Below are 14,183 nucleotides of genomic sequence, written 5' to 3'. Positions count from 1 at the left end.
AGCCAGTGATGATTGCATGAACTCCCAGAATTGATCTACTCTTCAGCCAAAAAGGAGTTAGTTGAGACTTTTCCTCCCATTTTTAGTAAAACTGATGGAAAAAATTGATAAAAATTGATAAACTTAATTAATAAAAAAGTTGATGTATACTTATTTGAAGAGGATTTTTACATGGTTAAACTGCTGATAATATGCACTGATTTTTTGCCTTCCAAGCCAGGGTTTCTCAACCAAGTCCTCAGGCCAGTCAAGTATTAAGGATACACACAATGAATATGCATTAGATAAACTGGCATGCACTACTTCCATTTTATTTTGTAAATTTATGTCATTTATATTAACTGGGGGTTTTCCTGAAATCCTTACTGGCTAAGTGTGTCCATAGGACTGGGTTGAGAATCCCTGTTCTAGATTGTTGTAATGATCTTTACCATGATCTAAAAACAACAGCATTAAGAATGTTGCAGCATATTCAATACATAGCTTTAACGCCATAATCTCATGCCCCCAGGTTTGATCATATTACTCAATTATTCAGTCAACACTGGCTCCCCATTGCCTACAGATGTAAATTCAAGATTGCACACTGTTTTTACTGGATCCCTTAAATATCGTGCTGACATGCTTCTTCCTTACACTTCTGTCCAGTCCCTCCATTTCTCCTAGGATATTTATTTAAAGATTTATTCACCCAAGGCAGTGTACAGCAAGTAAAAACCCTACATAGGCATGACAATTACAGCAGAAAATAGTCTTTTATCTATCCCTCCACCCTCCAAAATCTGTCTGGAGATGACTCAGCTCTTCCTTCTCAAATCTGGCCCTTTCTCTACAGAACTTGCTTCCAATTAACCTGATAATATAAACTTCATTACCATTTTGCTCCAGCCTTTAACACAGATCAAGTACCTTTCCTCCTATTAACCAAGTCCAGTCAAATTATAGTTTGGGCTTTGTTTCTCTGGAGCAAGCCTAATTTTAACCTGCCATTCTGAGACTCTTGACATGATTGCCTTCTTTATTTTATGAAAAAGTACTTACCTCCCTTTCCTTCATGATTACTCCTCTCACCACTTTTTCATGTCTCTGCCTATGCATCCTTTTATTCTTCCTTCTCTTTTTTCTTTCTGCCTTCATCCCTTTCTTCCTAATGCCATCTCACAGCCCTTCTATTGACTATCCTGTGTTTTTTTCCCCATTAATTCATTAGGCAGAAAAAAAAGCTTTGTCTCTTCCAGTCTTCCATCAGTGTGTCATACAAAGACAATTCTGTGACTGTAGTGTAGAAGGCATATCTTATGATATACAATATAATTTTATATTAAGAACAAAATATTTCTTCCCTTACCTGCCCCCCTGTGTATGTATTACAGAGTATTTATGATACAAAAGTATTTTCTAACATTCTCACACCCTGTTTAAATCCTGTTTGTCAAAATATCTGCCAGTCAGATTGTAGGATTTTCTCACTTTTCAGTTTCTTTTTAAAAAGAGAAAAGATTTTCAAAATATTATTACATCACAGTAGATATATGAATGCTTCTCTCAAGCTGCACAATTGTTTTTAAATTTCACCCTAGTAATGTACCTCTGTTGTGCCCATTTATATTCCACCCTTTTCTAATATAGAGACCCAGACACAGCTCTTATGACACTTCAGTCGCCCTGCAGCACCTCCTGTTATTCCAGTATTTAGCTCCCATGCTTACTTACCTCAATCTCTCTAGTCACCCTTTTTCCAGCTACAGAATTGATTTCTGAGAGCTTAATGTGCTACTGATTATATAATCTCCCAAAGAACATGTAGTCCATTCTTGGGAGTCCCTGAAATTCTCACAGGAGTAGAGGAATCCCTTGAGTTCTGTGCAGCATCTCTTGAACTTTCCAAACAGGGCTTTCATTTACTGTAAATGGACACTTGATTAGCATGTTTAATTCACAGAAAATATATTATACTGTAATACTATTTGGGGATAGCCTGTCATTTAAAAAGATATACCCCTAGATATTCAGCACTATTTAACTGGCCAGGAATGGCTCCTGGCCAGTTAAATAGCGCTTAACCAGCTATCCATAAATATTCAGTGGGAGATAGCTGGTTATCTCCTGCTGATTATTCCCAGTCAGTGCTTACTCCGGATTGTATATATCGTGCTTAGATTTCCACGCAGAAATCCAAGCGTATTTCATAAGTGTGTATAATTTAATTGGGATGGGCTGTCATTTTCAAAGACATAGGAAATATTATTGACATATCCTATGTCATTACCAATCAAAATTGAGCAGAAAAAAGTCACACTTTTTTGTTTGTCAATCATCAATAATAGTGCACACTCTTTAGAAAGAGGGCACACTATTTTAAAAAAAAGAACACACTCTTCCCCAACTGAGGAACCACCATGCAACATGAACTCATATACACACTAGTGCAATGCACAAACTTGTGAGTGCATTTGTGGCTTATTAGAAAATGTGCACACCCTCTTTCTGAAATAGTACACCCTCTTTCCACATAGTGTGCATTATTATCAGCAACTATCAAAACAAATTGGCCAAATGAAAATGAATAAAACAAAAATTTCCATAAGGGACCTGGAAAATTACATGAAATTAAAGTTTTCTGGTTCTCCATCTCTATTATAGATTACTATTACTTTTTTATTTTTATGTTAATAAAAATAAAACAGAAAATAATATTCCTTTTTATTTGATCAACTTAACACATTTTTGACTAAGTTCAATGGTTACAGCCTCCTTCCTCAGATCAGGACAGTATCATTGTTTATAGCTCTAATAGATGTGCAGGATACAGGACTATAGAAATACACATAAGTGACAGTCCCTGCTCCTTGGAACTTACCATAGATGATGGAACAGGGTGGGTCATCTCGGTTCTTTCCTGCTCTAGCTAAGTGCCTACTCCCACATTTCAAACCTGCCCTGGTGCAGGTGGCAGCTGAAGAGAGACGGAATGGTAGATGTGAAGGAATAAGCTCCCACCACTATCCTGAGGAATGAGGCATATGCTTTGGGTAGATAGGAGAAGGGAACTTTGATGCTTGGGCTAACAAAAAGAGCCTAATGCTGGGTTAGGTTGGAGAAGGGAGCTGAGACTAAGAGAAGGGGGAGCTGATGCTGGTGCTGAGATTTGTAAAAGGTGTTGATGAACTCCACAGTACATTCTCCATCTTGTAGAAATCTCATTATTCCATTTTTATATATTTTGTCATTATTACCAATTTCAAAGCAGGAATACAAAAAATGACCTAAAGATATTGTGACAAGGTAGTAGTCAGGGCTTGTCACAAGAGTGGGGAAAAAGCCTACTACACATCCCAGAAGGCATTGAGAGCAACAGCTCAAAACCTGGAGTGGAGCTGCCTTAATGGAATAGGCACCTGCACATCCAAAGACTTTCCTCTAGAGGACAGGGATCCAGTGGAATGGCCCTTAGGAATAAGACTCCCCACCAAGGAGAAGGTAGATAGGGGAAAGCTACCCATTTTGGCAGTCAAGGGAAGTCCTAGAGACATAGGCTAGTTCCCATAGGGGAAAAACTACTGAAGGCCTTCCCATTAAAGAGGGTAGGATGTGGCCATCCCCAGCCAGCTGAAAGCATGCTGAGCTGGGTAACTGAAGGAGAGCCTCAGAAGGGCTAAGAGAAGCCCAAGAGAGGAGGAGGGAGCAAGGAGCTCCCTGAGAGCTGGCCAGCTGGGAGAAATCAGGCTACCCAATCCGGGGCAATGAGGTCACCAAAGTTGATGCTTGGCCCTCAAAAGAAACAGCTTGCTAAGGGAGAACCATGAGGTTCCTGGGAAAGCAGCTGGTGGAAGGCATAGCTGCAGCAGTGCTGTGTAGGGGGAGCTGGCCATCTGGGAAAAGCGGGCTACATAACTTGGAGCAGTGAGGTCACCAAAGTTGTTGCTGGACCAGGGAAAGAATGGGCTATGGACTTTTGTTTTTTTTTTTGAGCCATGAGATTCACCTTTAGTTTTGGGGTTTTTTTTTACGTGTCACCTGAAAGCCTTGTAACATATTGGTTGAAATAAAAGAGATGTCACATTTCTTACCTGGAAGCACTGGGGCTGCAAGTGGGCAGGGCATCTGGCATCACACAGCTTCCCGAGCGCAGGTCCGAGGCAGGAGGATGCGCACTTGAATGCCTGACGTCATCTGCTTCCTCCAGTGTGTCTACTTGGCCATGCCTCTACTGCCAGCCTGCCCCTTTAAATTTCCTTGACTCAGGACAATCGGGGCTTTGGCAAAGGCTTGGTTTCCTTGTGTCTCTGAGTGTCTCCCGAAGCTACTGTGAGCTCCTGCTGAAGCTGCTGAATTTCTTGTCGTTGACGAGCAGTGTGTTCCTGCCTATCTACAGAACTTCTGCCGTAAGTGTTTGTCTGCTATCACAGAATATCCTTGCTGTGCACAGAATTTCCTTGCTGAGACTGCTTGTCGGAAGTTACAGATTACCAACAGCCTGTTGGCTGCCTAATCTACAGAACCTCTTGCCGTGAGTGTTTTCACAGAACTTCCTTGCTGTGGCTCTTGCTTAAAGCTAAGAACTTCCATGCTGAGATTGCTTGTTTGGAGTTACAGATTTACCAGCAGCCAGTTCTTGCCTAAAGTTACAGAACTTCTTTACTGGGAGTATTTGATTGAAGTCACAGTATTCCCTTGCTGTGGCTCCTGCTTAAAGCTACAGAGCTTTAGGCAGAATCACAACAAGCAGTTTCAGCAAGAGTTTACCTGGTTACTTGTATTGCACTTCCAGCTATGGTGCCTGTCTGAGGGTCTTGCCTAAAACTTTCCATCAGCATTGGTGCTTCTACTTGTGTGGAGTACATCCTACTGGCCACCTGCACCTGGAGGCTCAACTCCTGGAGAACAGTGGTCAGTCAGGTGACGTTGTCTGGGGTTCATCAGTTGTCCATAGTCCCTCTGGGCTAGCACCTGAGAACTCACTTTTCCTGCACTGGCGTGCAACACTTGCCTGCCTGCTGACCAGCATCACTACACATCTTGTCGTCCATCTTGTTTTAAAAATACAGGTCTCCCTGCCCCTGGATCTGGACGTTTTGCAAAGACGTCCAAATCAAAACTTGGATGTCCCTTTTGAAAATGCTCCTTCATGAGTTCGATATCCCATAAATACTGGTGGCCTTGAATTGCTCAAGATGTACAACACTTTGTTCTTACCTGTCCTAAGTGTGCCCAAAACAAGGTGCCTCATACTTGTCTTTTGGGCATACTACAGCCTTTGCCTATTCCTAAAAAACCTTGGGAGGAGATATCTATGGACTGTATTACAGATCTTCCCCCTTCCAATGGGCATACAGTCATTTGGGTTGTAGTGGACTGTTTCACAAAGATGGCTCACTTTGTTCCTATGCTTAGCCTTCCATCGGCTGCTGGCCTGGCCCACATGTTCTTCCAGTACATCTTTTGTTTACGTGGACTTCCGTCCCAGATGCTTAATGTCCATTGGATTCAATTTATGTTCTGATTCTGGGGACAACTGTGTGCCTCTTTAGGAGTCAGACTACAATACTCCTCAGCCTATCATCCAAAAAACTAATGGGCATACTTTGTGGAATCAGGAGACCCTTGTCTGGGAAAAATACCCTTACCTACTGTTTGCATACAAAGAAATACCTCAGGAGTTTACAGAGTTCTCCCCATTTGAGCTGCTTTATGACTAGAGGATGAGAGGGCCCCTTGACCTAACTAGTGAACATTGGGAGAGGAAAGCTGACATCTCTGACACCCCTACAACTGAATATGTAGTTAATATGTGGCAGAGATTAGACTTTGTGGGCTTTGTCAGAGACAACATAAAGGCAGCCCAGTCCAGACTTATGGTATGATCATAAGACTCGAAATAGAGAGATTTATGATAGCTAGCAGGTACTTGTTTTAGTCCCAGTATGTCAGAATAAACTTCAGGCTAATTGGGTGGGACATTACAAGGTCATAAGGCACCTGAATGAAACAAACTATGTTATTTCGATGGACTCTCAAGATAGAAAGCAGTGTACCTTTCATGTAAATACATTAAAGACCTATGCAAATCACACAGACATGGTACTAGCTGTGTGTAACCTACCAGAAGAGTGTCAGGATAGTGAACCCATACCTGACTTCCTAGCAGACATATTACCAGAGGGATCTGACATTGAAGAGAGACTATTTAAATGTACAGACTGTGAAAAAACCTTCAGTCAAAAAGGAGAACTAGAAGAACAACCAGAAACATGTATAAAAGAGACACATTTTACATGCTCTAAGTATGAGAAAGATTTCAGCATGAAGAGAGAGATAATTCAGCACCTGAAAAATATTAAAGTGAAATATATACAAGTATAGAATATGGAAAAAGCTGTATCAATAAAGCAAACAATACAGAATATCAGAAAAGCACTGAAAATATTTTCATGTCCTGGTTTTGACAGCAGCTTCAACCAGGAAGAAAGCTCCACAAAAGCTCCATAAAATTTCACACAGGAAAGAGACCAGTTTCAAGTACGGAGTGTAAGAAAAGTTTCAGTTGCCAGAAATGATTGTCAAAGCAGCATAGAAGCCATTCAGGAATGAAACCATTTATATCCACTGAATGTAAGAAAAGCTTTATTCATAAATCACAGCTAACAAAGCACCAGAGAATCCACACAGGAGTAAAACCATTCACATGTGCTGAGTGTGGTAAAAGCTTCTGTTATAAGTACCGGAAGGGCAATGAATTCAATAACACTGATGGTCTCTCCAGGAAGCAAGAGCCAGAACAACCCTGACAGTGGACTATCGAGACCCGACCAGCGGGGTCTGTCTCTTGAGCATGGAGGTGTGACTGGTAGCGCTATAGAAATGATTTATAGTAGTAGTAGTAGTAGTAGTAGTGACATAACATTGTGTTTTAAACCTGTATTAATTGCGTTATTTTCCTGCGGTGTATTTCTCTAGTTTGGCCAGCAGATGGTGCATATTTATTCTTAAAGCTGTTACAGAGAACTGACCTTTCCTTGTTAGTTAGCACAGAGAAAGGGGAAGTGCCTGCAGTGATTTAGCCAGCTGTTTTCAAATGTTTCTGTTCTGAGCTCTGATTGGCCTGGAGTTTGTAGTTACCCAAGAGTTACTGGTTTTGACTCCAGTTTCAGCCAGGGAGGAGAGAGAGAGAGAGAGAGAGAGAGAGAGAGAGAGAGAGAGAGAGAGAGAGAGAAAGAGAATGGTATTTTATTTAATTCACTCAGTTCACTGAGTTTTGATATGCATTCCTCAGGCAATCTTCAATTAATTTCTGCCAACCAGTAAGATAACTTGAACATCCCTGGTTAGGTAGGTGTCTAGTCTTCTCAGACATCTACACATGTTGTTATTTACCTATTGTGGTAAAAAGTTGAAAACATATTTTAATCAGATGTTTTATCATTTCTAATGTATGTTTTGATTACTGTTAATGTTTTGCATAATTTAAGAGTCAAGTACGTTCTTGGAGCTCTTTTGCGTCTTTATTAGCTTTTATATATTTCACTGTATATGAATAGGAATGCATTTTAAGTGGCCTAGTGGTTAGTGCAGTGGACTTTGATCTGGGGGCAGTGAGTTAAATTCCCACTGCAGCTCCTTGTGACTCTGGGCAAGTCACTTAAACCTCCATTGCCCCTGGTACAAAATAAGTACCTGAATATATGTAAACTGCTTTGAATGTAGTTGCAAAAACCTCAGAAAGGTGGTATATCAAGTCCCATTTCCCTTTCCCTATTTGAGAATCTAATTGGAATGTTTAGATTCTGTTGCTACTATTGGAGATTCTACATGGAATGTTGCTACTATTTGAGATTCTAGATGGAATGTTGCTACTATTGAGATTCTGTTGCTACTATTTGAGATTCTACATGGAATGTTGCTATTCCACTAGCAACATTCCATGTAGAAGCCTGCCCTTGCAGATCAGCAACGCAGTTGCGCAGGCTTCTGTTTCTGTGAGTCTGACATCCTGCACATACGTGCAGGATGTCAGACTTATGTGCAGGATGTCAGACTCACAGAAACAAAAGCCTGCGCGGCCACATTGCTGATCTGCAAGGGCAGGCTTCTACATGGAATGCCACTAGTGTAGGAACAGCCTAGTGGTTAGTGCAGTGGACTTTGATGCTGGGGAACTGAGTTCAATTCCCACTGTAGCCTCTTGTGACTCTGAGCAAGTCACTTAAACCTTCATTGCCCCTAGTACAAAGTAAGTACCTGAATATATGTAAACTGCTTTGAATGTAGTTGTAAAAACCTCAGAAAGGTAGTATATCAAGTCACATTTCCATTTCTCCCCTTTATATATACTTATTTTTCTCATTTGCAGTTTTTTTTTAAATATGTGGATGTTTTGTTTTCGATAGTTTGCTGTATTGACCCCTGATGCAGCCATATTGGCGAAATGTGGCCACATCGGGACTTGTGCATTAAAGATCATTTTGGACTTATGCAATAAAGATCTTTAGACTTCTGTCTGCTTTGGTCTGTCATGATTTGCTGTGGACAACAAGAGCCTCTTCCTGTTTGCTGTGATAAAGCAGCATTTGGATGTTTTTCTATGCTGTTCGTCTACAGTGCATTTAAATCTCAAGGGGGGGGGGGGGTGTCAGGGCAGGATTTGGGTGTTCCTGTTAAGGGCAGGATTTGGGTGTTCCTAAGAACTGGACATTTTTCAGCCATAATGGAACTAAACAAAAACTTCTACAACTAAAACTGTGATGTTTTGAGCTTTAGAATGATTAAGGCAAATAAGATGCCTTAAAGGAATCAGGGATGACCTCCCCTTACTCATCTAGTGATCTCTGGCCCCATCCCACCACCCACACATGTGATTAAAAACATTACTTACCAGCCTCAATGCTAGCCTAAGATATTATACTCAGGTCCATTAGAGAAGCATTCAGGTACCTGGAGTAGTCTAGTGGTGGGTGCAGTGCACTGCAGACAGGTGGACCCAGGCCCATACCTCCCCCCTACCTGTTACACTTGTGGAGGAAACAGCCCTCAAAAGCTCACCAGAAAACCATTGTACCCGCATATATGTGCCCTCTTCAACCATAAGGGTCATTGAAGTGTGTACAGTTGGGGGTAGTGGGTTTTGGAGGAGCTCAGCAAACAAAATAAGGGAGCAATGGTAAGATGTGTACCAGGGAGCATTTATTTTAAGTCCACAGCACTGCCCCCTAGGATGCCCCATTTCTCTCCTGGGATGATTGGGAGACCAGTCTACTAACAATGATGGCTCCTCCTACATCCCAATGGCTTGGTTTTGTGTGTTTTTTACTTGGACATTTTTTTTCCAAACATGGTCAAAAAATGCATACACAGTACAAAACTTTGTTCGAAACAGTATTTTTGAAAAAAAAAAAAAGATAAATGTGTTTCCTTTTTTGAAAATGACCTTCTTTCCTATTTGGATTTTTAGTTGTTTTGTGCAAAATGTCGAAAGTCGGACAGATGTCATATTGAAAATGCCCCTTTATATACTCTTTATTCATCTCACACTAGACAACTTCTTTCAACTCACAGTTCATTGACCATGTGTGATACTGTTCAAGATCTACTTTGATTGCAGCATTTCCTACATAATTCCTTGGATACCTGCACAGAATTAGTTCTTAACAAAAGCAGCACTTATCTCAAAAGTTCAGTCCCAACAGGGATCTCCATTTCACCATTTTCATGGCTTCATCTGGGGATAATTGAATAACGCTGGCTCTATCATTCATATTTTGCTGACATTTATCATTGTTCTGTTATATGATTGTTTTCAGTGTTGTTAAACATTTATGTTTATGATAGTATTTCATGTTAGTCCTATTATTAGGATTCAATTTGCCATTTTCAAATTTACCTCATTGATTGTATTCATGCTTAGAGTTGGTCATTTTACTATTGTTATGCTCTTTACAAAATTGTAAGATTTCACTGGAATCTTTTATATATCACCCTGAGTGAATCTCTTCATAAATCTGGATAATAAATCTCAAGAAACAAACAAACAATTAAATAAATAAATAAATAAATAAATATAACATTATTTTAATGATATACATGCATAATGTGTGCTTAATACAACTTTACAGATTTTAAATAACACAAACTCAATGGAGTGTTTTTATGATATGGTTAAATTGAATTAACATGTTTAATGTGCGGTAACACATATTAATCGGTTAATGCATCTTAGTGAATTGGACTATTTCTGAACTGTCCCCTGAGAACTGGAACATTTTTATATCCTTTAGACTGTATGTTCAGTACACTGCTTCTAAGCTGCATTAGGCACTAATATGAACTTCACAACTTACATTGGCATACTGCAGTATGCACTCAAGCATCCTGGGGTAAGTGCCATTTTAGCATTCACTAATCCATGTGCAAAAAATATTCTTTTTACTTTTTTTAATGGGTCGTGTTAGGGGTGTGTTCGTGTGCTAATTGGATAGCACATATGCATTACCACACGCTAACTGGTTAGCACAGAATTACTGTATGAACCCTTATCACCTAGAAAATGGGGGGTGGTAAGTGCTCATACAGTAATTTTTATTAATGGTTACATGCTAATGGTAACAGAACATGGCCATTATTACAAAAAAATGGAAAATCTGCCATTTTATGGCTGCATCAAAAATTGCCTCAGCATGCAGGTAAACCCCACAAGGGGGCACTAAGACCACTTTTTGCTGTGGCTTAGTAAAAGTGCCCCTTAATTACTTAAGGGGCCCTTTGCCAAGCACTTAATATGAGGGTCCTTTTACGAAGCTGCAACAAAAGGGGGCCTGTGCTGGTGTTGGCACACGTATTTGACCCGCGCCAAGGCCCCTTTTACCTCAGCAGGTAAAAAGCAGATCTTTGTTTTTTTCAAGAAATGGCCATGTGGCAAGTGAAGCACTTGCCACAAAGCCATTTCTTGGGGGGAGCACATAGTGCCACCCATTGAGGTGGCAGTAAGGGCTCCCACGCTAATCTGGTGGTAACCAGGCAGTGTGCGGCACTGCCCGATTACCGCCGGGTTCACGCCGGTGCTATAAAAATTGAAATATATTTGCAGCACTGGAAATGTTTTTCATCCTTGCTGAAAACCCCAAGGGGCCCCTTTTATGAAGCAGCGGTAAGCCTATCACTTCGTAAAAGGGCCCCATGGGGGGTTTCAGCACAGATGAGCACCTGTACTATCAGGCACTGCATGTAACATAGTTCCCCTGTGGTAACTGTCTGCCCTGGGCAGTAAGTACAGGGCAGATGATGCCCCCCCCCCCCCCCACCACAACTACATGTTTGCAAATAAAGCAGTAAATGAGAATAACGAGGATAAGGTGTTCCATAACCATTTGCTATTGTTATACCAGGATCAGGATGATAAAGAACAAAGCTATACATAAATTTAATGAATATATATGCAGCCACACAGTATACACAACTTGTTACCACAGTAGGCTGCACACATAAGGATTGTCTTGAAGTGCTATAAGAGATCTTAAAGAACAGTTATAGATGCTTCTCAAAAATAAATAAATAACCTAATAGCAAATCAAGTTTGAGTTTAGCTTCTGTTTGCTGTAGTATTTCCATATCAAGGCTTAAAGAGAAAAATGCATAGCGATTCATAAGTAAATACAATAGTATATATTTATTTTACGTGGGTAAAATGTTGCTTACCTAAAGAGAAGGTTCCTGGTGACTTCTTAGGGACAATATTTGGGTGTGGGGATGGAATGGGTCAAAAATACAAGTCTATAGATTTAATTTTCAAATCCCCATGCCTGTTTTTCACAACTTTAACTTGCATACTTTGTTCTTGCAATGTATATGGGTTAAAGATGCCCCACTGACATCTACTTCTGGAGCAGTAGCCTAATGGTTAGTGCAGTGGGCTGAAATCTTGATGAACTGGGTTTAATTCCCACTGCAGCTCCTTGTGACCCTGAGCAAATCACTTAACCCTCCATTGCCCCAGGTACAAAAAACTTATTGTGAGCCCACTAGGGACAGAGAAACTACCTGCATATGGGGTAAATTCAGTTAATGGCACCTAAAAAACCCCAGCTTAAATGTTATTCTATAAGCCACGCCTAAAGTTCAGCACAGTTTATAGAATAACACTTAAGCACTACAGTCAGGCATCACTATATACAACAACAAAAACATGGTGTAAATGTCCGTACCTAAACTTACATGCGGAGCACCCTTCTGTAATTATGTTTGGAACTCCAAACCACGCCCCCATTCCACTGTGAAACACCATGACCATCCCCTTTCTGCAACCCCTTTTTTGTGCCGTGTGTAAATTTTAGGGGGGATTATGCGCCTAACTGTACTCATGTACACCCAATTAAATCTAATTAGTGCCAAGAATTGCTTGTTAAAAAGCCAATTATTGGCACTAATTGACTCATTATCTTATTAAATTGTGCACGCAAATCGTCATATTGCCTAAATTTGCGCATATAATTTTCGACAACCTTTACAGAATCAGGGGGATAATGTGTACAGTGCTGTGTATGTCTAGTAGCACTATAGAAATGGTTAGTAGTAGTACTTTTGTAGATTTTCATATGGTAATTCCACAGGGTGTTTCTCTTTGAAGGCCAGCTCACAGTTCTATGGGTTCTAATTACACACTGCAGAGCAGGGAAGTGACAGTAAAGAATTAGCCTCTTTCTGCCTTTACTGGAGACTCTAATGATGCTCCTGTTAGAGAATTCAAATCTTATTGTTTGTTTTTGTGTTTATATTTATTTGTGGAATACAGGACATCAAAAAAATTCCATAAACTGAAAAAGTCCTGATTAGGCTATATGTGCTTGTCCCATCAAATCTAAACCAAACAGCTTGAAACTGTAAGGAAAAAGGTCTCAAAGAGCTCCAGGATAATATATATCTTATAGAGCTGTAAAAAATAAATAAAAAACAGCTGAATAAGAGGAAGTTCTGGAAGGTTTTCTTTGGCCAATGATGAAGAGAAGATCAAGTTGATCTAGTTAGCTCTATAAGATATACATTATCCTGGAGCTCTTTGAGGCCTTTTTCCCTACAGTTTCAAGCTGTTTGGTTTAGATTTGATGGGACAAGCACATATTTTATTTTATTTATTTATTTATTTATTTTTATTTAACACATTTATACCCCACATTTTCCCACATAGTTGCAGGCTCAATGTGGCTTACACAAATACAAATACAATATACAGTAGGAGCATAAAGTAACAGAAGTAAAAAGCAACAGTGAAATAAGGAGGGGTGGTGATAAAAGGGTAATACAGTTGCATATAGTAGGACGTTAATTTGGATCCAAAGGACAGGCTTTTATAAATAAGATGGTTTTCAATGACTTCCTGAAGATAAGATGGTTATGAATAGATTTCAAAGTTTTAGGCAGGGCATTCCATAGTTGTGCACTGATGTAAGAAAAGCTGGAAGCATAAGTAGATTTGTATCTAAGTCCACTGCAGTCTGGATAGTGTAGGGTTAAGTAAGTTCGGGATTGACTGGTGCTGTTTCTGGGTGGTAAATTTATTAGGTTCAACATGTAGCCAGGAACTTGTGGACCAAAGTGCAAACTTTAAAGCTAATACGTTCTTTGATGGGAAGCCAATGCAGTTTTGCACGGAGGGGTTTTGCACTTTCGAATTTTGATTTTCCAAAGATTAATCTGGCTGCTGTGTTCTGGGCGGTCTGAAGTTTCTTAGTTTACAACCTGCATAAATTCCGTTGCAGTAATCCAAGTGCTATAGCCTAATCAGGACTTTTTCAGCTTGTGGAAATATTTTGATGTTCTCTATTCAAGCGATTTGATATTTCCACGCCTGATTTGATTGTACATTTATTTGTGTACTTGCAATACTGCCTTATTCTGGTCATGTCAATGTGGTTTATAATTACAAAGAACTCATATAAAATCATAAGAAAGGAACACCAATAAAATCAATAGGAAAGTCAAAACATTCACACTGATAAGGTAGGAAATATAGGAGAGGAGGAGTGAAAAAGAAAGAAAGGCACGGGAAAGGGGGAGAGTGGGGTGGAAGCGTACTAATGGAAGGTAAGAGACTGCTCTTAAATCTATCAGTCACAACAGAACTGGGAATAAACCAAGGATTTGGTGATCCATATGCTGGTTCAAAATAATATTTCTGGAAGTTATGGGATTATAAT

Source organism: Microcaecilia unicolor, chromosome 2 (genome assembly GCF_901765095.1).
Source record: "Microcaecilia unicolor chromosome 2, aMicUni1.1, whole genome shotgun sequence".
Lineage (NCBI taxonomy): Eukaryota > Metazoa > Chordata > Amphibia > Gymnophiona > Siphonopidae > Microcaecilia > Microcaecilia unicolor.
Note: the sequence above shows the minus strand (reverse complement) of the source record.